The sequence below is a fragment of the Carassius gibelio genome, chromosome B3 (genome assembly GCF_023724105.1).
Source record: "Carassius gibelio isolate Cgi1373 ecotype wild population from Czech Republic chromosome B3, carGib1.2-hapl.c, whole genome shotgun sequence".
NCBI lineage: Eukaryota > Metazoa > Chordata > Actinopteri > Cypriniformes > Cyprinidae > Carassius > Carassius gibelio.
Genome location: NC_068398.1, coordinates 41180293 through 41207713, shown reverse-complemented (window position 1 = coordinate 41207713; position 27421 = coordinate 41180293). Strand labels below are relative to the sequence as shown.

The 27421-nt window shown below is 43.4% G+C and overlaps 1 protein-coding gene and 7 non-coding genes across 10 annotated transcripts in view; all 8 read right to left on the bottom strand.

The window, feature by feature from the left end:
• Positions 1–27421, bottom strand: part of LOC127953344 (zinc finger protein 271-like) — an 838866-nt gene that overhangs the window by 365055 nt on the left and 446390 nt on the right. The gene's annotated exons all lie outside the window — the stretch shown is intronic.
• On the bottom strand, positions 23767–23848 carry trnal-aag (transfer RNA leucine (anticodon AAG)). The gene has a single exon. It is a non-coding gene; the product is annotated as a tRNA-Leu (tRNA).
• trnal-uag (transfer RNA leucine (anticodon UAG)) lies at positions 24225–24306 on the bottom strand. The gene has a single exon. It is a non-coding gene; the product is annotated as a tRNA-Leu (tRNA).
• On the bottom strand, positions 24794–24875 carry trnal-aag (transfer RNA leucine (anticodon AAG)). The gene has a single exon. It is a non-coding gene; the product is annotated as a tRNA-Leu (tRNA).
• On the bottom strand, positions 25270–25351 carry trnal-uag (transfer RNA leucine (anticodon UAG)). Its single transcript has one exon. It is a non-coding gene; the product is annotated as a tRNA-Leu (tRNA).
• On the bottom strand, positions 25775–25856 carry trnal-aag (transfer RNA leucine (anticodon AAG)). Its single transcript has one exon. It is a non-coding gene; the product is annotated as a tRNA-Leu (tRNA).
• trnal-uag (transfer RNA leucine (anticodon UAG)) lies at positions 26251–26332 on the bottom strand. The gene has a single exon. It is a non-coding gene; the product is annotated as a tRNA-Leu (tRNA).
• On the bottom strand, positions 27296–27377 carry trnal-uag (transfer RNA leucine (anticodon UAG)). The gene has a single exon. It is a non-coding gene; the product is annotated as a tRNA-Leu (tRNA).

Below are 27421 nucleotides of genomic sequence, written 5' to 3'. Positions count from 1 at the left end.
GCAGAAGAACCTATTCTCAATATTATTAACTCGTCGTTATCTTCAGGTCATGTCTCAAAACCATTCAAGCTGGCGGTTATTAAGGCTCTTAATTAAGAAACCACAACTAGATCCTAATGAACTGGCAAATTATAGGCCCATTTCAAATCTTCCATTTATATGTAAAATTTTAGAAAAAGTTGTGTCTGCTCAGTTGAGCTCCTTCCTGCAAAAAATTATCTTTATGAAGAATTTCGGTCAGGTTTCAGGCCCCACCATAGCACAAAAACTGCACTTGTTAAAATTACAAATTACTTTCTTCTTGCATCAGATCAAGGCTGCATCTCATTGCTAGTTTTACTTGATCTTAGTGCTGCGTTCGAAACCATAGATCATGACATACTCATAGATAGATTACAAAAATATACAGGTATTCAAGTGCAAACTCTAAGATGTTTTAGATCAAGTAAGATTGGATGACCAATAATTTTCTCCTATTAAATTTGGATAAGACATTACTTATTGAGATATTACTTACTGTACCAAAAACAGTACACAGAATCTAGTAGACTAGTTGGCAACTGGACAGATGTACTGTTACTTCCTCTACAGTCAAAAATCTGGGTGTCATATTAGACTTAAAGAGCAACTTGACTTTTGAAAACCATATTTCCCATGTTACAAAAACAGCATTTTTCCATCTTAGAAACTTTGCCAAGCTACGAAATATGCTGCGTGTTTCTGATGCAGAAAAGCTAGTTCATGCATTCATGACCTCTAGACTGGACTATTGTAATGCACTTCTAGGTGGTTGTCCTTCATCTTCAATAAACAAGCTACAGGTAGTCCAAAATGCAGCAGCTAGATTCCTTACCAGGTCAAGAAAATATGATCATATTACCCCAATTTTACAGTCTCTGCACTGGCTACCTATTAAGTTCCGTATCAGTTACAAATTATTATTACTTACCTATAAGGGCCTAATGGTTTAACTCCATATTGTAGAAACTAAATTTTCAGTAAAGTTGCTTTACAATGATTGTATCATAAAAAGCGCTATACAAATATACTTGAATTGAATTGAAAATTGTTAGTTCAGATTAGTTTATTAATTTACTGTTAACAAATCATACTTTATTGTAAGTGTTACCGTTTCACTACCATCAACTTTTTTTAACAAGAAAATGTAACACTCAAAAGTCACATATGCTCTGTCCGAAAGCTGTAATATTTCATTTCAAGGCAGTAAATTTGATGATTATATTTATTTTGGTTCCTTCCTATGGTTTCTTTTTTTAGAAACATGGATTTTTGCCAATGTTTTAAAAATAATAATTTTAAGATCAATGTACCACTTTAATGAAAAAAAAAAAAATCAGCTTTTTACAAGTTCCTGAAAATTAACCATTTTTACTTTTAATTCAGAGTTGATTGAAGAAAACAAGGAGAATGAAGAACTGGATGAAGATGAGGAGAAACATCATGTCAAAACTGGAGCAAAACCATTGAGCTGCCCTCAAACCAGAGAAAAAAAAAGGGCAAGAAATCTTTAACCTGCACTCAGTGTGGAAAGTGTTTCATACACAAAACACATGTTCATACTGGAGCAAAACCATACACATGTGATCAATGTGGGAAGAGTTTCACAAAATCATCAAGCCTTAAGATACACATAAACATCCACACGGGAGAGAAAGCTTTTAAGTGTTCACACTGTGACAAGAGATTCAGTCGGTCAGATCACCTGAAAAGACCACAATGAAGAGAAACCGCACACATTTGATCAGTGTTGGAAGAGTTTCACACGAAAAGGAAACCTTACAGAGCATATGAGAGTTCATACTGGAGAGAAACCATTAATTTGTTTTTGATGTGGAAAGAGTTTCACACAATTATCAACCCTTTAAGAACATATGAACATCCACACTGGAGAGAAACTGTACTCATGCGATCAATGCAGCAAAACATTTTGGAGGGCTTCAGACATGAATAATCACCTGAGAGTTCATATGAGAAGACACATTCATGCCATTTATGTGGAAAGAGTTTTTAATTTCTACAAAAGTTTTAAGTACATCGTAAAATACATAATGGTGTGAGAAAGTACATGTACTTAAAGTGTGAAAAGACTTTTAATTCAGAAACCGGTTTAAAAAAAGCAGGTGGAAGCGTATCACTGCACTGCATGTGGGAAGTATAGAAGCAGATTAGTCTGAAATATAATTCACGCAAAAACACAATTCACACATGCGTAGACAATTTCACATGCATGAAACCTAATTCACGTACACACACAAAAAAAAAAAAAAAAAAATTCACGTGTGTGAAAAAAAATATTCACAAAAAGCAATTCACAAGCGCAAAATAAAATTATATATTTATAAAATACATTTCACAAATGCAAAAAACTATTTGTAGATATACAACTGTGCACAAAAACCTTTGACTGTTTAAAATGTACGAGTGTCTGAATGTACGAATCGTCATTTACCACGAATCCACTCGGATTTTTGTGTGTGTTTTTGAGACTTTTCTGGCAGAGCTCTCTTCCCACGTGGGTATGTCGTACTCTTTAGCCAATCAGATGCGAGCTTACCATTCAACCAATCATATCATAAGCCACTGAGTGCATTCAAGGAGCACAATTCTGCGCACCTTTTGCGCGATATGGATTAATTAGAATGGAAATGAAGCCTTTACATCAGTAATCCAGCATGGCAAATGAAGAACGGGAAGCACGGGTAAGAGTTTAGTTTATTTCATAAAAGTCTGAGTTTAAACATTTTATCGTTTACACATTCAATCAAGACAGTTTTTCTAGTTAGAAAACTAGTTAGAAAAAAATACAGTTGCAACAGGACGGTTACAGTAATTATAAATTAAACTGCAATCAGGATAGTAAAAAGAAAGACCTGTAAAGACAAAAGTAACATTTTGAGAGTTGTGAAATTATAATTCTAAATAATAAGGTTTTATAAATTGATGTCTGTTAGGTCAGTGTGTACTTTCTTACAGTAATACATTTTAAAACATGTAGCCTTTTCATTGTTATTATGGGATAAAACTTACATGAATGGATTCCTCTGAGTGTGCGGAGTACAGTACAGGTGTTTTCTCATCCTAAGATTTTTTTCCTGACTTCCACCCACCTCGAGCTGCCTTCTCTAGCCAGGGAGGGTGTGCTCCCTGGCCAGCTTGGATGAGTAGGTGCGAGGGGGTGGATGGTCCTCTTTTTTTGCTAATATCTCAGCGAAGCGGTGGACCCCGGGGCTAAAATTTGGGGGATCTCTAGAGGGTCGAGGGACCTACCGTTTGCGACCACCCTCTAGTTCCTGGGTGGTCCGGTTCCTGAGTTATAACGGTTGAAATTCCAAATTTTGGGGGTCTGTATCTCGCACTCCCATAGTCATAGGAACATGGGGCAGGTGCATTGCCGGCCCGAAGGGTTGTGGGGCCCTAGGCTGTCACGGTAGGAAATCCATTGTTTCCTCCGTGTCATGTTTTGTGTTTGTATTTGTACTCACATAGTCTCCATGTGCTCGTTTGGTTGATTGTTGTCACCTGGGTGTTGATTGTCTCGCTCCAGCTGATCCTCATCTCCACTCAGCTACTTATACTCACTCATCTCTCTGTCTGTTGTCAGATCCTCATTCATGTTACAGCCTCACAAGTTGGATTACCGTCTCCCGTGTTCGTGTTCTGGATTGTGTTCGTGTTGTCGTCTTCGTGTGAGTGTTCCGGTCTGTTTCTGGGTTCATCCATTGACCGTCTTCACATTCACCACCGACTTCACCATCCAGCACTTCTCACGCCACCATAGACCTTCTATCACCATTGCCTACATTCTGGACTCAGTTTTCATCGTACTCATTGCTGTGTTTTACTACCATCTTCAATAAACCATTTCTGATTGCCTGCATTTGCTTCCTCCTCTTTTACGAGTCGTCACAGTGGCAAGATAAAAAAATGTATCCCCACTGGTGTAAAAACAGTGAGAAGAGAGCACATAAAATACAATTTCAATATTTAAGTGTATACATTTTTATTAACTCTAACAAACTCAACATATAATACATGTGTAAAAATATAAAAATAACAGATTTAAATTTGGAAAGAGGAGGAGACCTTTTTTTGCATGAATTAGTGGGATTGATAATTAATTGATTATTTATTTTATTTTATTTTTTTTATTAAACAAACACAAAACAAAGTAACAAGTCGCCCGACACACAACAAAGATAAACAAAAATATGCATAAAATAAAAACAAGGCAGTGTACTATGAACAGAAATGTACGACAGACCCAGCAGAGAACAAGGAAGAGAAAAAACAAAAACAAAAGACAAATAGACCCTCTGGAGGCACTATATCATACCAAACCTCAGAATATCACAAATAGAGGCATTTATGTTGTCCAAATAAGGTGACCAAGTACGAGTAAAATTATCAGTTGTAGAGTGAATGAAACATGTTAGGAGTTCCAAAGGAATAGTCTCTCTGATGACTGCATGCCATCCCTTCATAGAGGGAGGTTTATCGCTGATCCACGACAAAAGTAAATTCTTCCTGGCAGCGAAAGTTAACAGGTCAAAAAGACGTCTTTTATGCTTATTAGAAATAGCCTTACATGGGAAACCCAGGAGGAGAGACAAAGGGTCAGGATCTAAGGTTAAACCTAAAATATTATTCATTTGAGCTATGACTCTGGACCAGTAAGTCTGGATTACATGACAATCCCATACACAGTGAATATAATCTCCTATGTTAGATTTACATTTGGGGCAGAGTGGTGAATGAGCTGAGTTGTACTTGTGTCTTAGAAGAGGCGTAATGTGTATTCTGTGGAGAATCCTAAGCTGAATGGCTCTTGTTCTATTGCAAACTGAAAGCCTATTGGCTAGAGACCAAACCATCTCCCATTCATTCTCCGAGATATCCACCCCAAGATCTCTTTCCCAAGTTAATCTGAGGTGCGAATTATTAACTGTGCAATAGGAGCACAGGGCTTTGTAGAAAAAAGAAATCGACTTTTGTGTAGGAGGGTTTAAAAGTATCCTCTCAATTACTGAAAATTAATATTTGGAAGTAAGTGTAGTATTTCTGAATATATAATCCCTAATTTGCAAGAATCTAAAACAATGTTGCCTAGGTAAATTATATTTCGAGGTTATAATATCAAAAGACAATAGTGATCCCTCCTCAAATAGGTCAGCAATCCTATGTATACCATTAGCCAACCAAAGGTTAAAACCAGGGTCCATAGTACTTGGCAAAAATTCTGGATTGTTCAGGATTGGCAACAGAGGAGAGGTTGTGTCGATCCTATCTTCTAGTCTTTGAATAGCGCGCCATGCCTTAAGAGTGTTACGTACTAAAGGATTATCACACATAGCTCTCCTCAGCTTAGAATTACGGACAAATAGTAAGTTTTGCAAAGGGCATTTAGACTGTGAAGATTCAAGATCAAGCCAAACTGATTTAGGATCTTCATTAAGCCACTCAACAATAAATCGAAGCTGGCAAGCCAACTGATACAATTTAAAATTTGGGAGATCCAGACCACCTTTTGAACCAGGGAGCTGAAGCTTGGATAATTTCAACCTGGGTTTTCTTTTGCTCCAGATAAATGAACTCAACCACCCATTCAGCTCTTTTATAACCTTATTAGACAGTAAAATAGGAATCATCTGCATAGGGTACAGTAAGCGAGGTAGGATATTCATCTTGATCATGGCAACCCGTCCCAGCCAAGACAAAGGGAGAGTCATCCACCTGGTCAAATCGTCTCTGATTTTTTCGAGCACTGGTGTAAAATTAGCTTTGTATAAATTCCTAAAAGTAGGGGTTATATTTATACCTAAATAAGTAAAACCTTCCTCGGAATATTTAAAAGGAAAAGAGGGAGGTTGATTTATGGACTTCTTATTCCCTATAAATAGGGCGACTGATTTAGAAAAATTAATCTTGTACCCGGAAAATTGCCCAAATTCCTGAACGAGGTCAACAACCGCTGGCACAGAGCTCTCGGGGTCCGAAAGAAAAAGTAACACGTCATCTGCATATAGGGAGATTTTGTGCTGCCTACCTCCCAGAGACACCCCCGACAATGCCGCATCCTCTCTTATCCCCTGAGCAAATGGCTCCATTGCTATCGCAAAGAGCAATGGAGAGAGGGGGCAGCCCTGTCTAGTGCCCCGGGATAAAGAGAAATGATCAGATCTATGACCATTGGTAATAACCGCGGAGAGGGGATCTTTATAGAGTATTCGTACCCACTTAATGAAATATTCCGCAATGGCAAATTTTTCCAGTGTGTAAAACAGATACGGCCACTCAACAGAATCAAAAGCTTTTTCCGCATCTAGGGACAAAATACAGGAGCCAGTACTGAAGTTATGGGAAAGCTCAATAATGTTTAAGAGCCTCCTGACATTATGGGCGGAACTTCTGCCTTTAATAAACCCTGTCTGGTCTTCGTGAATAATATATGGCAGAACCTTTTCCAGTCTTAGCACTAAAATTTTTGATAACAATTTAAAATCTGAGTTAAGCAGAGCAATCGGTCTATAGGAGCCGCAATTTTCTGGGTCCTTGCCTTTTTTTAAAATAATAGAAATATTAGCCTCACGAAGCGAGGGGGGTAACCTGTCAGTCGAGAATGAATGATTGAGCATAGCTAAAAGAGGGTCTAGAAGCACGATTAATTGATTATTTAATGAAACATGCTGAATGTGGTCTAATTTTCTCTCACATATCACACAAGTATGTCTGTGATCATGGGCATCATCACATTTATTAAATCAAGTATTAACCCTTTAGGCGCCAGAGGTTTTTTCCTAAAACGTTCGATTTTGACATCTTAATTTCAAAAGGCTATATCTTAAAAGTGATAAAAGATAGAGACTTTCTGTCAATTATAAAAATATTAAGGATGACCCAATGTTTATGTAGGGATTACATTTCCCCATCTAATTTGCATATTATGACGTCATATGGTGGTGGTCATCTTGAATTATAGAATTTTCATGAAAAGTCACGTGTTTAAATTATAAAATGTAGCACTTCTTTCCCCACAAAATGTCCCTCACATTCTGTGTGCTATATTGCACAATACTCAATGCTCAGGCTAATAGTAAGTAGTAAACAAACTGTGTAAATCATTACTAATAAATGGTAGAAACAAACTGAATGCATGTAGCGGTTGGGATTTTCAATTTACTACATGCAGCAGGCACTCTGACTCCATGTATGGGGCACATATATATTATTCATATGACACACAAACACAAGTAGACAAGACCTGTTTAGTGCAAAAGCTCTGCCCCGTGTCACATTCCCTCTGCTCCTGCTACGAGCTCGCGGCCAGATCTGCCTCACGCCCGCGCCGAGTGTGCACAGCTCGGACTATTGTCAGTGTCATTGTGACTCCCCACCCTGCCTCACGTTGCCCCCTAACTGTCCTATGAATGCTTCGGCACACGGTCAGAAGACAAAGCTATGTCTTCCGCCTTGTTCTCCGCAACACTAACACGCCTGCAAACTTCGTGATGAACACTCCGACCCCGGGAAGCATTGTTCACACCACTGACATTGGGCAAAGGATTCACCGTTTGTGCTTTGTGTAGGGCTATACTTTGACTTTCAGTATCGTCTTCCGAATGCAGATATTCCCCTTCAGAATCAGGGTCCGCGAATAGAAGTCCGAACACTTCATTGCGGGTTTATTGAAGCTTTATTGATGCCATTAGATAATAATAATAATAATAATAATAATAATATAATAATATAATAATATAATTTATTGGCATTTATAATCTAATGCCAATACTCGCTGACATTGACAATATTGCTCTGATAAAATGGCTCACTCTCACATTTGCTCTGTTTTTGTTCGCACTAATTCAATGCGCTCTAGCTCGAAGATTTTGTATAGAAGCCTGATGTTTTTTTGAGTCAGAGATTAAGTATTACATGTCTGCCATGTGGTGCAGGGGAGGTTGCATGAAATTTGACACCCTATTTGACAAAATCGGCTGTTTTATACAGTGCCGCATCTTGTCGAGTAAACTCAACCTTGGCGCCAAGAGGGTTAATACTACACTAATAAATAATGTATTATGTTTAGAGAAACATACCTTTACTTTGAGCCTGCTTTTCTTCATCTGCTTTTCTCTTCTTTCTTTTATCGGCTCTGGAAAGATATCGTCTGGATGCCATTTAATTTCAATTAAAATAGCATCAATGCGCATTGCATAAATTAGAAATACGTTGATCAAAAATAGCAACTAGACTTATGACGTTATATAACCTTAGACTTATTTAAGACACTTTCTCGAGTATATATCGAAAGGAATTGACAGAGATATGTGGCTAAGTGGAATCTGTGGAATCTGTACTAGGAATACGTTACGACATTCTAGTTCATCCAATAGCCTTTTGTGGGAGGTGTTATACTAAATAGAGTGTGGTGCTGCTGTGTATTTTTTAAATCTTTTTTTCTGTTTTTAGACAGTTTTTTTTTTATGATTATCGTTTTCAGCTATTTGTCATGTATGAATTATACAGATATATTATTTTAATAAAATATGTTTTGTATTTTGCTCACCGTAATTGTGAATTGTATCGTGTTTAATGGGGTCTGTGCATTACAAAAGCGTTATAATTGACACATGACCACACATACTATATGTGGACATTAGAAAAATTAAAACAATAAAAAATGCATGACATCACTCACGGGGCCCTCAAATCAAGGAGGGGCCCCAGGCGACCGCCTGTATCGCCTGTTGGACAGGCCGGAACTGGTCAGGTGTCGTCGGATAGAGGGCCCCAAGTTCTGACTTTGTCCCGATTTTGGTGCAGTTTGGCCCTGTTTTGTGTGTGTTATAGCCGGTGATATATTTGGAATTTTGGTCTTTGGGGGTCCGTATCTCTGGCCCCCGGGGGTCTATCGACATGGGGTAGGTGGCTTCGGGGAGTGCCCCTCGAGGGCCATCACATATCCGAGTAGCCTATCACATATCTCGAGTAGCCTTCTCTAGCCGGGGAGAGTGTGCCCTAAACGGCTTGGATGAGTAGTTGCGAGAGGGGTGGATGGTACTCTTTTTTTTGCTAATATCTCTGCGAAGCGGTGAACCCTGGGGCTAAAATTCGGGGGATCCCTAGAGGGTCGAGGGGCCTACCGTATGCGACCACCCACGAGTTCCTGGGTGGTCTGGTTCCGGAGTTATAATGGTTCAAATTCCAAATTTTGGGGGTCCGTATCTCCGCCGGGGGGGGGGGGGTCCGTATCCGTATCTCGCATGCTGAGTACAGTTGTTTTTTTATAATATTGCACACATTTTAAATAAATCAAGTTAAATAGAGTTGCTGTTTAATAAACTGCCAGTGGACACATATGCCGTCAAATAAAAGGAGTCAAAATCTTATCTGTTGTCAAAAGCTTTTTCTACTATTTGATGACTGTATTAATCATATATCTAAATTTTCAATTTTTTAAATTGTATTTGATTTATTTTGGAATTGTTTTGTACAGCACCTTGGGCAGCAGTGTTGCTGTAATTTGTGTGCTTTATAAATAAATAAACAAACAAACAAACAAATAAATTGCAGGTGGACATGTACCACATATGGTGAAATTAACCAATATCCAACATTTTTTCTATGCATATTTCTACAGTATTATGGGATAAAATGTACAAAAATGGATACCTCGGAGCTTGCAGAGTACAGCTGATGAGACTTCAACCACGATATCGCTAAAATTTATCTGTCCACGGAACCACTAAGAAGGGCGCGCTGAATAAATGGCAACTGGGAGTTTTTTTTTTTAAATGTCCATTTACAATTTATTCAGCGGGACCACCGTAGTGCTCCCGTGGACATTAATTTTTATGCATATTCTACAGTATTATGTGATTAAACTTACATGAACGGACTCTGCTTAGCGTGCTGAGTACAGTAGAGGTGATTTCGTTAACTATAAGGGAATTGCTATTTAATAAACAGCAAGTGGACACATATCCCACTTGCCATATATTCATATTGGATTGCTATTTAATAAACGCAAGTGGACACATATCCCATCAAATAAATTGGGAATTGGAAATGAACCAAAATCCAGTTTTTTTCTATGCATATTCTACAGTATTAGAATAGCGGTTTCATGGACATGACTTGTAAGGGCCCTAGGGCCGAGCGCCATTGGCAGCTCACTCGAGGCGGCCCCTTGACTCACAAAACTAAATTTTGGGTCCCTTGGACTTTTCTAAAAAAGGATCCCACCTACCATTTACTTGAATGGGTTCGGCCTTGACCTGGCATAGAAGTCTGGTGGCCCTACGATCTCCTTTAGGGGTCAAAGGGTCACAGAAGGGAGCCCACGTCCACCAAACAGGTACGCGTTTTGATTGAAGGTAGGACGTCCACTGTTCGGAGACGGTAGGTTGTAGGGCCCCCAGATTTGAGATTCTGGCAGCTCAGGGGCCCCTCACCCAGGGCCCCAAAGTACGTAGCCCTAGGACCCAAGGGAAAAAAGTGCATCGCGCTACTTCTTCGCTCTTTTGACAGCACGCTCTAGTGCCCCTCACGAGCCACCGTTCCAAATTTCGGGCCCCTGGGACGTTTCTAAAAAAATCCCACATTCCATTTACTTGAATGTTTTCAGACTAGCGGTTTCATGGACACTGCTAGCCGGGCTCTGATTGGGCCGAATTTGGTATGTTTGTCTCATGGGGACCCCCTTGACTGGGCAGAAAGGTTTGTTTCGACCTTCTTGAGGGGTCAAAGGGTCACAGAAGAGAGTGCATATCCACCAATCCGGTACGCATTTTGATTGGAGGTGGGACGTCCAGCATTCAGAGACGATAGGTCATAGGGCCCCCAGATTTTAGATTCTGGCATCTCAGGGGCCCCTCACCCAGGGTGCCAAAGCATGTAGTCGTAGGACACACAGAAAAAAAGTGCATCGCACTAGGGCCCCACGCTTTTGACTGCACGATCTAGGGGCCCCCAAGAGCCACCGTTCTGAATTTCGGCCCCCTTGGACTTTTCTAAAAAAATCCCACCTGCCATTTTTTTGAATGTGTTCAGCATAGCGGGTTCGTGGACACTGATTGCAAGGGCTCTTGGGCCCCGGGCCTTCATAAGCTCACTGGGGGAGGCCCCAGGAGCCACCGTTCCAAGTTTTGGGCCCCAGGGATGTCTCAGAAAAAAATGTCCAACCGAGGCCCTTTTATAACGCTAATGACGGGGGTCCGCACCAGTTCTGTGATCATTCTGTAACTTTAAAGGTCAAATGGACAAATATTGGTTTAGTGGACAAAAAAAATCGTCCACCCCCCCATTCGGGTAAATGCCACTGTTTTAAACCTGAGGTGGACGGCTAAATATGTAGGAAATACTGTGAGATTGGTGTAAAAACCCCACACATTCGATTTAAATAAACGTGCGTTTTGATTGGTAATGACGTTATAAGTCATTTCATGATGACGGACTCAACGCGATACTCATTATTTTTACGCCCGCTAGAGGGCACTTAACTTTAAAACGTAAATATAGGTCGTAATAAGGTGTTTGCAACAAACAATCTATATGGTCATTTTTTGTTGGAGGACAGGCTCCTTCTGCTATTGGCCTGTCAACTACGTCAGGTTTGTGATAGAAATGCAGGCGTGCTTTTTCGCATGGCTCCATCACAGAATGCGTAGGAGTGAAGGAGTCTGCAGTTAGACGAGAGGCAGCCCTGACAATAGCTTAAAGAAGGATGTAAGAAAGGATGCTGGGATAAAAGAATGTCTGAGTGGGGGATGGGAGTCGAGGAAGAGAGGACATAGGAGGAGGACAGGAGGTAGGGAAAGGAAGGGAGAGAGTGCGATTGAGAGGTAAAGAGAGGGTAGTATAGGTTGCAGGAAGGGTGGAAGAAGTGATGTTGGGATGAAAGGATGTTTGTGAGTGGGGTGTGTTGCAAGATGCAGGGAGGGAGGTAGGGAGGGAGGGGGAGAATGGAAAGAGGTTTTGGAAATAGAATTGGAGGTTGAAGGAGACTGGTCTCTGTAAGCAAACACTATAGAATATGCAATGCTCAATAGGTAAGCCCTGTCTTCCGAATGAAAGAGACGAACAGTAAGTCAGTGCGTCACTACAGCTGCCATTTGAAGCGTCCCAGTTGCTATAGAACCAGTCAACGGTCTTGGACACGTGCTTAGTACTGGGCTGCCATGGTGGTGTGGTTAGCTACAGGCTCGTCCGCTGAGGATCTGTCATGTTGGTGGGGTTAGCTGCAGGCTTGTCCGCTGAGCCACTCCCATGGTGGTGCTGTGGTAAGCTGTAAGATCATCCACCTCAGAGGCTGCCGTGGTGATGTTGTTAGCTGTATGATCGTCCACCTGAGGGGCTGCCATGGTGGTGCTGTTGTTAGCTGTATGATCGTCCACCTGAGGGTCTGCCATGGTTGTGCTGTTGTTAGCTTTATGATCGTCCAGCTGAGGGGCTGCCGTGGTGGTGCTGTTGTTAGCTGTATGATCGTCCACCAGAGGGGCTGCCGTGGTGGTGCTGTTGTTAGCTGTATGTTCATCCACCTGAGGGTCTGTCGTGGTGGTGCTGTTGTTAGCTGTTTGATCGTCCACCAGAGGGGCTGCCGTGGTGGTGCTGTTGTTAGCTGTATGTTCATCCACCTGAGGAGCTGCCGTGGTGGTGCTGTTGTTAGCTGTATGATCATCCACCTGAGGGGCTGCCGTGGTGGTGCTTTTGTTAGCTGGATGATCGTCCACCTGAGGGTCTGCCGTGGTCGTGCTGTTGTTAGCTTTATGATCGTCCAGCTGAGGGGCTGCCGTGGTGGTGCTGTTGTTAGCTGTATGATCGTCCACCAGAGGGGCTGCCGTGGTGGTGCTGTTGTTAGCTGTATGTTCATCCACCTAAGGGTCTGCCGTGGTGGTGCTGTTGTTAGCTGTATGTTCATCCACCTGAGGGTCTGCCGTGGTGGTGCTGTTGTTAGCTGTTTGATCGTCCACCAGAGGGGCTGCCGTGGTGGTGCTGTTGTTAGCTGTATGATCATCCACCTAAGGGGCTGCCGTGGTGGTGCTGTTGTTAGCTGTATGATCATCCACCTGAGTGGCTGCCGTGGTGGTGCTTTTGTTAGCTGTATGATCATCCACCTGAGGGGCTGCCATGATGGTGTTGTTGTTAGCTGTATGATCGTCCACCTGAGGTGCCACCGTGGAGGTGCTATTGTTATGAGCCCCTGCTCCCGAACGTTTGTTAATACCAAGTAACTCCATTTATTTATTTATTTATATTAAGAACTTTTTTTGATGCAGTTCGAAAGGATGGAAGAAAGGATGCTGGGATAAAAGGATGTCTGAGTGGGGGATGGGAGTCGAGGAAGGGAGGATTTAGGAGGACGACAGGAGGTAGGGAAAGGAAGGGAGAGAGTGAAATTGAGAGGTAAAGAGAGGGTAGTATAGGTTGCAGGAAGGGTGGAAGAAGTGATGTTGGGATGAAAGGATGTTTGTGAGTGGGGTGTATTGCAAGATGCAGGGAGGGAGGTAGGGAGGGAGGGGGAGAATGGAAAGAGGTTTTGGAAATAGAATTGGAGGTTGAGACTGGTCTCTGTAAGCAAACACTATAGAATATGCAATGCTCAATAGGTAAGCCCTGTCTTCTGAATGAAAGAGACGAACAGTAAGTCAGTGCGTCACTACAGCTGCCATTTGAAGCGTCCCAGTTGCTATAGAACCAGTCAACGGTCTTAGACTGCTGACTGGTGCTGTTGTTAGCTGTATGATCGTCCAGCTGAGGGACTGCCGTGGTGGTGCTGTTGTTAGCTGTATGATCGTCCACCTGAGGGGCTGCCGTGGTGGTGCTTTTGTTAGCTGTATGATCATCCACCTGAGGGGATGCCATGGTGGTGGTGGTGCTGTTTGATCGTCCACCAGAGGGGCTGCCGTGGTGGTGCTGTTGTTAGCTGTATGTTCATCCACCTGAGGGTCTGCTGTGGTGGTGCTGTTGTTAGCTGTTTGATCGTCCACCTGAGGAGCTGCCGTGGTGGTGCTGTTGTTAGCTGTATGATCATCCACCTGAGGGGCTGCCGTGGTGGTGCTTTTGTTAGCTGGATGATCGTCCACCTGAGGGTCTGCCGTGGTCGTGCTGTTGTTAGCTTTATGATCGTCCAGCTGAGGGGCTGCCGTGGTGGTGCTGTTGTTAGCTGTATGATCGTCCACCAGAGGGGCTGCCGTGGTGGTGCTGTTGTTAGCTGTATGTTCATCCACCTAAGGGTCTGCCGTGGTGGTGCTGTTGTTAGCTGTATGTTCATCCACCTGAGGGTCTGCCGTGGTGGTGCTGTTGTTAGCTGTTTGATCGTCCACCAGAGGGGCTGCCGTGGTGGTGCTGTTGTTAGCTGTATGATCATCCACCTAAGGGGCTGCCGTGGTGGTGCTTTTGTTAGCTGTATGATCATCCACCTGAGGGGCTGCCATGATGGTGTTGTTGTTAGCTGTATGATCGTCCACCTGAGGTGCCACCGTGGAGGTGCTATTGTTATGAGCCCCTGCTCCCGAACGTTTGTTAATACCAAGTAACTCCATTTATTTATTTATTTATATTAAGAACTTTTTTTGATGCAGTTCGAAAGGATGGAAGAAAGGATGCTGGGATAAAAGGATGTCTGAGTGGGGGATGGGAGTCGAGGAAGGGAGGATATAGGAGGACGACAGGAGGTAGGGAAAGGAAGGGAGAGAGTGAAATTGAGAGGTAAAGAGAGGGTAGTATAGGTTGCAGGAAGGGTGGAAGAAGTGATGTTGGGATGAAAGGATGTTTGTGAGTGGGGTGTATTGCAAGATGCAGGGAGGGAGGTAGGGAGGGAGGGGGAGAATGGAAAGAGGTTTTGGAAATAGAATTGGAGGTTGAGACTGGTCTCTGTAAGCAAACACTATAGAATATGCAATGCTCAATAGGTAAGCCCTGTCTTCTGAATGAAAGAGACGAACAGTAAGTCAGTGCGTCACTACAGCTGCCATTTGAAGCGTCCCAGTTGCTATAGAACCAGTCAACGGTCTTAGACTGCTGACTGGTGCTGTTGTTAGCTGTATGATCGTCCAGCTGAGGGGCTGCCGTGGTGGTGCTGTTGTTAGCTGTATGATCGTCCACCTGAGGGGCTGCCGTGGTGGTGCTTTTGTTAGCTGTATGATCATCCACCTGAGGGGATGCCGTGGTGGTGCTTTTGTTAGCTGTATGATCATCCACCTGAGGGGCTGCCATGATGGTGTTGTTGTTAGCTGTATGATCGTCCACCTGAGGTGCCACCGTGGAGGTGCTATTGTTATGAGCCCCTGCTCCCGAACGTTTGTTAATACCAATTAACTCCATGTATTTATTTATTTATATTAAGAACTTTTCTTTGATGCAGTCCGAAAGGTCTAACTGAATCTGACATCATTATCACATGGTACAGCTGATTGGTTCTCTCCTGTATGGGTAGCTATTAATCTCTCTGCTCAACATTCAAACATATGACTAGTGCTTTTGCCGCATGCTTCAAGAAAGCGGAATCAATGTCTAAGATAAGTGAATGCTCTTCTAATCCATATCACTGTGTGTATTGCATGGTCTCTCTAATTACATCCAAAAATAAGCAACCGCAACTATAATAAAGTAAAAACAAAGTGTTATGCTAGCTGTTTGCATTGCATGCAGGAGCAAAATATTAAGCACATTAGCAGCATCTAAATGCAATTACCAGCTAAATCCTTAATGCATGTGCTTATACAGCTAGAACAAAATGCAGTTTAGAGCAAATGTAATCGCTCAAGGACATACCGATTGTAACTATCGAAATTTGACTCCATTTTAGAACCGACTGCAAATTTTACGATTCCTGCGTTCGCTTTTCAATTTGATTAAAAACAAGTGCAGGAACGGAAAGAATTTGCACCCTGTCTGTGTGCAGCACAAAGGAAGGGCAAGTGCTTGCACACAAAGCAGCGGTCAGCGGAATGGTTTGTGTCCATTCTCGGACCATTCCATGTATTCCATCCAATATACAGAAAACTACATCAATATATCATCATGAACACGTTTTTGTCTTACCTGAACGTAAACAGATGAGAAAGAAAACACATGTACAGTATTAAAGAGGCAACGTGCTGCCTGTCATTAAAAAAGAAAACTATGCAGTGTTTTTAAACGTTTGATTAGTTTCTTTATTTATTTATGATATTGCTAATTTATGTGTTTGTTCCTATCTCTTTTATTACTGAGTTTACTTCTCTTTAACACTTTAATATTTAAAATGTATATTAATCTAGTTGTTTTTGCTATGGTATTTTTTTAAAGCCCAGGCAAAATTCCTCTTGCAGTATTTTGTAGGCTGCTGATTTTTGATTATGTTATTCATCTGCAACAGCATGCTTTGTAAAAAGACAGAATACATGTTTATCATCTAAATGTTTTTTTTTATATTGGATTTTTTCAATCTTATTGGAATCGATAAGAATCGGAATCGATAAGCAGAATCTGATAAAATTCAAATGACCAAACCCTACCCTACCCTAATTGTAACAGACATGTAACAAGTTAAATGAAATAAGCATTCTTATGTATGCATTTTAGAGGGGGTTCACCATGTACATTGGCGTTATCTCACTGTTTACATTCCTTATTTCAAAAGTTGATGTTTCATTGTGATTAGTGTTTGGTTGATTTTTTAGCTGCACGCAGCATCAGAAGCATTAGCATATCACGGTTATATCAATGACAGTGTTGTGGGAGAGAAATCATTAAGGCTGTTGTAGTCCCAAATAACATGCATTATGGCTGGTGTAGTTTGTAGAAATGTTGTTCGTGTGACGTTTGCTCTCACAGTGCTGTACAGTTCAGAAAATTGAGTGTCTAATTAGAGTTTGGTCAGCGTTTTAGCCCAGGCACACATAGGCACACATGAGGTTCACATGACTCTTTAGAGCAGCAGCAATATTTCTTACATGCTCACAGCAGCATGTTGTGGATGTATTTGCAGTAGCAAGTCTCTGTACTTGCTCTGCCACAGCAGCAGCATTGTAGCAGATCTATTCTGCCAAGACAAAATACATTAAAGGGGTCATATGATGCGATTTCAAGTTTTCCTTTCTCTTTGGAGTGTTACAGGCTGTTTGTGAATAGATAAGATCCATAAAGTTGCAACAACTAAAGTGATAAACCTGAAAAGATCTTTATAAAACTTAAGACTCATCCACGCCATTTAAACACACCATGACACGTCTAGATCACTGTGTGGGAAGATTTGTATAACACCACCCAAATGTTTACACAAAGAAAGAAGGTGTAACTTTGATTCTCACTGTAGTATTGTGCTACCGCCTCCAAGTCATGGACATGCTGTGTGTTTTGTTGTCAAAGTGAAAATACTTTATTTTCATATCAGTATTCATCAGATGTCATCTTCCTCTGGATGCAGATTGTCTGTGGAAAGGATTTTTCTCATGTTTTTAGATGTCTTTAGGAGCACTTTTCACTCTTCTCAAGTAGACAACCCAATTATCTGCCAGCGGGGTAAGAAAAATAATATAAATGCAAACGGAAACCAGATAATTTTTCTCACAAACCACTTTCCTTTTCATCATGCAGACACTGTAAATGTGACAAAATTGGTCTTTTTACACAGAATCCTGTAAATGAGGAGGCTGCATTAATTCTTAGGACGTTAAATTTACATCAGAAGAGAACTTTTTTTTTTTTTCATTTAATTTTGCCATATTAACATGCATATATATTTAAAGCAGTCACACTTTTAAAGGGACAAGTTGTAGGACCTGCCATAAGACGCAGACGCAGCGGCTCTTAGCTCTCCTGTTTGGTGTTTTTTTTTTTTTGTGTGGTTTTATATTTGTTTTCAAATTTGTTTGTCGAGACATGTAATGCATATGTCACAGGTCAGGGGGGCCGAGCCAGACTGCACCCACCCCTGAAACCCAGGATCACCTCGGAGAGCGGACCAGAAGAACCAGACGGGCGAGAGTATAAAAAATGAACAAGGTTTTATTTGATTAAAAGCAATTTAAAAGTGTCCACCTCCTTCTACAGGGACATCACATGCAGCATTCGGCCCAGAGAATCCTGTGATCTGCACAGCGGGGTAAGTAATCAACAGTAAGTATGTATCCTTGAATAAGTAATGGGGCTTACGGCTGGGAGATGCTTCGGTTAAGACCGGGAAAGGAATAATTCGTGTGTCCACCTCTTTCTACAGGGGCATCACATACAGCATTCGGCCCAGAGGATCCTGCGATCTGCACAGCAGAGTAAGTAATCAACAGCAAGTATGTGTTCTTGCATAAGTAATGGGGCTTACGGCTGGGAGATGCTTCGGTTGTGACCGGGAAAGGAATAATTCTTGTGTCCACCTCTTTTCATAGGGACATCACATGCGGCGTTCGGCCCAGAGGATCCTGCGCTCTGCACGGCAGAGTAAGTAATCAACAGTAAGTATGTGTTCTTGAATAAGTAGTGGGGCTTACGGCTGGGAGATGCTTCGGTTGTGACCGGGAAAGGAATAATTCTTGTGTCCACCTCCTTTCATAGGGACATCACATGCGGCGTTCGGCCCAGAGGATCCTGCGATCTACACAGCGGGGTAAGTAATCAACAGCATGTATGTGTTCTTGAATAAGAAATGGGACTTACGGCTGGGGGATACTTCAGTTGAGTGCCTGGGTGTGGATTACGGTGACGGTGGTGGGCTCTCGGGGTGGTGAGCGTCCGGCATTAACTCTATATATCTTCCCCACACTCTGTAACTTCACTTCAAACGATTTATTGTGCAAACACACCACTTCAGACACGGCACACCCACTCTTAGTGCAAATAGAGCCAGCACTCACCCAACGATGGCTCCGTCCACTTCACAACGTTATCACTCCCAGTCCAGATGTATACAATTGATCGAAGTCCCAGATCAGGTCTCTTAACTTCCCTCCGATAGTGATGGCGCGGCCTGGTCTTCACTTGCTTTCCAGAGCTCACACTCTTTCTGTCCTGAATATCTCCACTCGATCGCTGATATATCTGTTGCACAGCCAGCTAGCCGAAACCCCACAATAGTCCTCAAATACCTCCACACGCCAGCCCAAACATCCCAGGAATTCACCTCTCCTAGGGGAACACATCCAAAGAGAAGAACCACACACGGGGGCAAGCCAACCAGGAAGAATAGCCGGGAGAACGAACGACCAAAAATAATCAACAACCCCATGGTCTCTGCACTTCTCCTTTTATGTGGTTACTCCGCCTCCATAATCCTCTCACAGATCGCCACATCAAACTCCCCACACGAGATGTCAATCTGTCATTAGCGTTGTTATTGTGACATCGGGCGCAACCCGGAAGTGGACCGGTGTTACCGCGACACCGTCCCGAGGGGAACACAAAATTCCGGCGGGACTTAGTTCCGCTTCTCTTTTGTCACCCCGTGACACATACATTGCCTACGAACGTCAGAACTTAATAGAATATGGATCTCAGTGCAAGCGTACTAATTTTCAGTGGACTCACAACATACCGAAGGACATAGCAAGAGCACTGTGATCTCCATCGATTGTTATCAGACCATGCAGCTGATGCAGGTGGCGGACGGAGAGGAAGCAAAAATGAGGATGCAGGGCAGGACTAACGTTACTTGTTTGGCTACATAAACAACCGTTTAAACCACTGCTTCTGAGCATCTTTGTCACCATTGCCACATCAATAACTGCCAGATCCATAAATGGATGAGTTGGAGCTACAGTTAGCAATAAATTGTCTTGTTCAGGATTGCTGTCTGATGATAATAACTGAAACCTGGCTGCACACTGTAATTCCTTACGCTGCGGTCAAACTATCAGGACACGCAATCCACCAGCAGGAAAGAAACAAAGACTCATGTAAGAGCAGAGGAGGGGGACTTTGCATCTTTGTGCACAACGATTGGTGTAACAACAGCAATATTATAGACACGTACTGCTCGCCTGACTTAGAACTGATGTCTGTTATAAGTAGACTGTTCTATTTACAGAGAGAGCTAAAAGTAGTAATGCGGTGACTGCGGTGTACATCCCATCAGATGCTAATGCTAGTGCTGCTCTCACTCAGTTACATAGCACTATTTGTCGCGTTTCCACCGAAATTACCCGGAACATTTGTACCAGGAACTTTTTTTCCCAGGAACTTTTTCCCCCCCAGACCTGTTGCTTTCTGCATCTCCACCCCAGTGTAAAGTACCGGGAAGATTAGGCAAATAGACTGGTGACGTAGGTCTGCGCGATTCTCAATACAAAGTACCGCTGATTTTAAAAAAAAGTATGCTGATTTTGGACGTGCATCCTCGGTAGTTAGTTCAGACTTTGTGCATTCGTCTCGGGAGTGTGATTTCCGCGACGACGCAAGTCCGGTAAATCTATAAACAGCAGTGTACTTGATAACTTCAGTCAGCTCGTCTTGGCTACTGCAATTTTCCTCTCTGTATATTTACAATAACACGAAATTGGATATCAAATACCACTGCCTCCTTTGGTTTTCATTTAAGCGTAATAACAGCTGCAGAAATGTACTTAGTTCAGGGATATGTGTATATGCAGCCATTACAATTAAACGAAATATTATATAAATTTGCCTTTTTTATTTTCATTTTAACATATAGATAAATTGAATACAGACCAAAGAAAACCTGTTAGATTTATCCCGCAGCTGAATTATATTTTATGTTTAACCACTAAAGACACATCACAGCCAGCGGCACATATCAGAAGGTCTAGCCGAAGTGAGGCTGCTCTCTGCGGATACATGAGGACTGAGCTCCCGCTGATCGAGTGGAGCTCACCGTCTACGAGATCGGCGAAATATATTTTTAAATAGGTGCTGTCTTTATAAATAAACCATAGATTTGAGTTTTAAACAACTACATTCTCACCTGAAATACTTTTAAAATTACATTTCATGACACAGTAACAGTAATATTTGAAAATGATCCGAATAAATGGTGTTTGAACTCAACCAATGCTGCGTGAACTCAGATGGATTTGGCTACTGCAATTTTCCCCTCAGTATATTTACAATAAAACGATATCAATCAATCAATCACCTTTATTTATATAGTGCTTTAAACAAAATACATTGCGTCAAAGCACTGAACAACATTCATTTGGAAAACAGTGTCTCAATAATGCAAAATGATAGTTAAAGGCAGTTCATCATTGAATTCAGTTATGTCATCTCTGTTCAGTTTAAATAGTGTCTGTTTTTATTTGCAATCAAGTCAATGATATCGCTGTAGATGAAGTGACCCCAACTAAGCAAGCTAATATATAGGATATAGGATATAAAATACCACTGCCTCCTTTTGTTTTCATTTAAACATAAGAACAGCTGCAGAAATGTACTTAGTTCAGGGATATGTGTAATGTTATATACAGCCATTACAATGAAACGAAATATTAGACTTGCCTTTTTTATTTTAATTTTAGCTTATAGATAAACTGAATACAGACCAAAGAAAACCGGTTAGATTTACCCAGCAGCTGAATTATATTTTATGTTTAACCACTAAAGAGACATCAGAGCCAGTGGCACATATCAGAAGGTCTATCCGGGGTAAGGCTGCTTCTCGTCGGATAGATGATCACTGAGCTCCCGCTGATCGTGTGGAGCTCACCATCTTCGAGATCGGCGAAATACTTTTTTTAAATAGGCGCTCCCTTTATAAATAAACAACAGATATGAGTTTTAAACAACTACATTCTAGCCTGAAATACTTTTAAAATTACATTTCATGACACAATAACAGTAATATTTTGAAAATGTTTATCCGAATAAATGGTGGTTAAACTCAACCAATGCTGCGTGAACTCAACCAATCAGGATGTTTAGCCCCAAAGTCCCGCCCCCGAAAGTTCCGGAACTTTGAAAAAGTACCACCTCGCCAGCAGGGACTTTCTGAGGGGCATTTTTTTACCCTGAACTTTATTTAGTTCCTGGTTTCTGCGGTGGAAACACAACAATTACCAGGCCAAAGTCCCTAGTTCCTGGGTAAAGTACGGAGTGCACATCATAGCGGGTTTAATCAGACATGTCTGAAAACAGTTCTACCTAAATTCAAGAGTGCAACCAGAGGGAAAACTAGACTGGATCATATGTATTCCAGCACTAAGTGTGCCTAGGGCCCCAGCCCTCCCACACCTGGGACAGTCAGATCACTAGTCGCCTTTCCACTCGGACCAGTGTGAGCCAGGGCTTAAAATGAGCCGGACAGGGCTAATAGCCTCAGACCTGTAGCACCGAGGCCAAAATAGTTCTGCATTTCCACCATTGAGCCAGAAGCTCCTCTGCACTTCACTAAAACCAGCCGTTTACACGCCTGTCAGGAATAACGCCATGAAACCCCATCACTTCAGCAACAAATGCTGTTTTATAACAAAGTTCGGGAGGAACAGTCGCAGTTCATTAACCTGATTAACACAAGTGGAGACCAATCAGTAATCAACTCATGACAAGGTATAAATAACAGCAGAACCTACCTCTGTTCATTGACAGTTTTCAGCATCCCGGTTCGCGCTGTCTGTCATCTTATCACAGACGAAATTTTCCTTCCAGCAAGGAGATCCATACAAAAGAGATTTTTCAGATCTGCTAATTTTGCTGACTATGATCATTAAACACGGCCGTTGAGCACCATCAAACGTCATCGCAACAGCGGCTCTTCTTGCCAAGCCACACGTCATGGCCAATTGACCGCGCAAAGCTCGAGCTCGCCTCGCTTGACACCACGATTGATCCGATCAAGACCGGGCTCTCTTTGACGCTAGAATCGCAGCACCAGCAGGCATTCAACCAGCCCGCTCCTCAGTTCTTACTGCAGCAAGCCTCTCTCACTTCCCGCGTGGCTCAGCCTTTCACCGCAGCTTTTCCGGCCGAGGCGCAGTTTGAGGCCACCTCCTCTAGCGGCGCAGACCGTGCGTCATAAATCAATACATTTTCAGGTGAAGATGCTAAATAAAGGTTTGCGGCTAGAAAGTAGTGCGGGAGCTGCATGGAGTTCCGATCACATATGTACGTGGAAATTTAGAACCAAATTGAGCCTTGGGTGCGTTCAAATATTTAAACTTCTGCAACCAGACCGCGTGCAAACACACTCGGCCACGCTACCCTGCACTCCTGCGCTCTCCGGCTCGCTACGACAGGTGGAAAGGCCTCCCTGATGCTGACTAGTGCGAAAAGCTGCATTCTAATCCTGTTTTTCGTAAAACAAACCTGATCCCTAGCAGGTTAGGGCTTGCGGCAATGTTGCTGTCACAGCAAGTCTGAGGCGAGTTCTGAAGAACAGATCAACACAGGATTGACTAAAATCGTCAGCAATGAAACTTTCAGTAGTCACTTAACCACAGAGGAGAACAGTGCCCCGGGAGCAGGACTCAGTCTGACTGCTTTAGCAGAAAGGAGATAGGCTGAGCACCTGGCCGCTGAAAGGCAAAGTGTACTCTCACCACGTTTTCAGAACCTTCATCGAGTACACACAGGGCCTCTGTAATTAAAACCACAGCTGGCAGTGGTGGGATTTGAACCCATGCCCACAGAGAGACTGGAGCCTAAATCCAGCGCCTTAGACCACTCGGCTTCAACACGGTGCATCTGTAAGGAAGGAGCAGAGGCCGTGACAGGCTTTCAGCACCGACTTGGCTGAATTGCAAGGAATGTAAAAGCGGCTGAATTTGGACGTTCACGCAGCATCACTTTGCGCAGCCACAGCAGTCTTCCAAAAGCATCTACTGGCAGCGGTGGGATTCGAACCCACGCCCCCGAAGAGACTGGAGCCTTAATCCAGCGCCTTGGACCGCTCGGCCACGCTACCCTGCACTCCTGCCCTCTCCGGCTCGCTAAGACCGGTGGAAAGGCCTCCCTGATGCTGACTAGGGCGAAAAGCTGCATTCTAATCCTGTTTTTCGTAAAACAAACCTGATCCCTAGCAGGTTAGGGCTTGCGGCAATGTTGCTGTCACAGCAAGTCTGAGGTGAGTTCTGAAGAACAGATCAACACAGTATTGACTAAAATCGTCAGCAATGACTTAACCACAGAGAACAGTGCCCCGGGAGCAGGACTCAGTCTGACTGCTTTAGCAGAAAGGAGATAGGCTGAGCACCTGGCCGCTGAAAGGCAAAGTGTACTCTCACCACGTTTTCAGAACCTTCATCGAGTACACACAGGGCCTCTGTAATTAAAACCACAGCTGGCAGCGGTGGGATTCGAACCCACGCCCCCAGAGAGACTGGAGCCTAAATCCAGCGCCTTAGACCACTCGGCCACGCTACCAGATTGATAGTTTCTTTCCATTCCTTTTTCCGCCTTCCACCTTCCGGAAATAGAGGCAACGCTACCACACTAAGCCCTTTTCAATGAGTAAAACTGGCTGTTTCCATCCTTTTGCCTACTTATTGCTTTCCACTGTTATTTTTTTCAATGAGTAAAACTGGCTGTTTCCATCCTTTTGCCTACTTATTGCTTTCCACTGTTATTTTTTTCAATGAGTAAAACTGGCTGTTTCCATCCTTTTGCCTACTTATTGCTTTCCACTGTTATTTTATTCAAGCGATTTTTCCTGTTTTGAAGTAACTTCACTGTGATTGTAAACTATTGACGTCCCTGCTTCAACACGGTGCATCTGTAAGGAAGGAGCAGAGGCCGTGACAGGCTTTCAGCACCGACTTGGCTGAATTGCAAGGAATGTAAAAGCGGCTGAATTTGGACGTTCACGCAGCATCACTTTGAGCAGCCACAGCAGTCTTCCAAAAGCATCTACTGGCAGCGGTGGGATTCGAACCCACGACCCCAAAGAGACTGGAGCCTTAATCCAGCGCCTTGGACCGCTCGGCCACGCTACCCTGCACTCCTGCGCTCTCCGGCTCGCTAAGACCGGTGGAAAGGCCTCCCTGATGCTGACTAGGGCGAAAAGCTGCATTCTAATCCTGTTTTTCGTAAAACAAACCTGATCCCTAGCAGGTTAGGGCTTGTGGCAATGTTGCTGTCACAGCAAGTCTGAGGCGAATTCTGAAGAACAGATCAACACAGGATTGACTAAAATCGTCAGCAATGAAACTTTCGGTAGTCACTTAACCACAGAGGAGAACAGTGCCCCGGGAGCAGGACTCAGTCTGACTGCTTTAGCAGAAAGGAGATAGGCTGAGCACCTGGCCGCTGAAAGGCAAAGTGTACTCTCACCACGTTTTCAGAACCTTCATCGAGTACACACAGGGCCTCTGTAATTAAAACCACAGCTGGCAGCGGTGGGATTCGAACCCACGCCCCCAGAGAGACTGGAGCCTAAATCCAGCGCCTTAGACCACTCGGCCACGCTACCAGGTTGATAGTTTCTTTCCATTACTTTTTCCACCTTCCACCTTCCGGAAATAGAGGCAACGCTACCACACTAAGCCCTTTTCAATGAGTAAAACTGGCTGTTTCCATCCTTTTGCCTACTTATTGCTTTCCACTGTTATTTTTTTCAATGAGTAAAACTGGCTGTTTCCATCCTTTTGCCTACTTATTGCTTTCCACTGTTATTTTATTCAAGCGATTTTTCCTGTTTTGAAGTAACTTCACTGTGATTGTAAACTATTGACGTCCCTGCTTCAACACGGTGCATCTGTAAGGAAGGAGCAGAGGCCGTGACAGGCTTTCAGCACCGACTTGGCTGAATTGCAAGGAATGTAAAAGCGGCTGAATTTGGACGTTCACGCAGCATCACTTTGCGCAGCCACAGCAGTCTTCCAAAAGCATCTACTGGCAGCGGTGGGATTCGAACCCACGCCCCCGAAGAGACTGGAGCCTTAATCCAGCGCCTTGGACCGCTCGGCCACGCTACCCTGCACTCCTGCGCTCTCCGGCTCGCTAAGACCGGTGGAAAGGCCTCCCTGATGCTGACTAGGGCGAAAAGCTGCATTCTAATCCTGTTTTTCGTAAAACAAACCTGATCCCTAGCAGGTTAGGGCTTGCGGCAATGTTGCTGTCACAGCAAGTCTGAGGCGAATTCTGAAGAACAGATCAACACAGGATTGACTAAAATCGTCAGCAATGAAACTTTCGGTAGTCACTTAACCACAGAGGAGAACAGTGCCCCGGGAGCAGGACTCAGTCTGACTGCTTTAGCAGAAAGGAGATAGGCTGAGCACCTGGCCGCTGAAAGGCAAAGTGTACTCTCACCACGTTTTCAGAACCTTCATCGAGTACACACAGGGCCTCTGTAATTAAAACCACAGCTGGCAGCGGTGGGATTCGAACCCACGCCCCCAGAGAGACTGGAGCCTAAATCCAGCGCCTTAGACCACTCGGCCACGCTACCAGGTTGATAGTTTCTTTCCATTCCTTTTTCCACCTTCCACCTTCCGGAAATAGAGGCAACGCTACCACACTAAGCCCTTTTCAATGAGTAAAACTGGCTGTTTCCATCCTTTTGCCTACTTATTGCTTTCCACTGTTATTTTTTTCAATGAGTAAAACTGGCTGTTTCCATCCTTTTGCCTACTTATTGCTTTCCACTGTTATTTTTTTCAATGAGTAAAACTGGCTGTTTCCATCCTTTTGCCTACTTATTGCTTTCCACTGTTATTTTATTCAAGCGATTTTTCCTGTTTTGAAGTAACTTCACTGTGATTGTAAACTATTGACGTCCCTGCTTCAACACGGTGCATCTGTAAGGAAGGAGCAGAGGCCGTGACAGGCTTTCAGCACCGACTTGGCTGAATTGCAAGGAATGTAAAAGCGGCTGAATTTGGACGTTCACGCAGCATCACTTTGAGCAGCCACAGCAGTCTTCCAAAAGCATCTACTGGCAGAGGTGGGATTCGAACCCACGCCCACGAAGAGACTGGAGCCTTAATCCAGCGCCTTGGACCGCTCGGCCACGCTACCCTGCACTCCTGCGCTCTCCGGCTCGCTAAGACCGGTGGAAAGGCCTCCCTGATGCTGACTAGGGCGAAAAGCTGCATTCTAATCCTGTTTTTCGTAAAACAAACCTGATCCCTAGCAGGTTAGGGCTTGCGGCAATGTTGCTGTCACAGCAAGTCTGAGGCGAATTCTGAAGAACAGATCAACACAGGATTGACTAAAATCGTCAGCAATGAAACTTTCGGTAGTCACTTAACCACAGAGGAGAACAGTGCCCCGGGAGCAGGACTCAGTCTGACTGCTTTAGCAGAAAGGAGATAGGCTGAGCACCTGGCCGCTGAAAGGCAAAGTGTACTCTCACCACGTTTTCAGAACCTTCATCGAGTACACACAGGGCCTCTGTAATTAAAACCACAGCTGGCAGCGGTGGGATTCGAACCCACGCCCCCAGAGAGACTGGAGCCTAAATCCAGCGCCTTAGACCACTCGGCCACGCTACCAGGTTGATAGTTTCTTTCCATTCCTTTTTCCACCTTCCACCTTC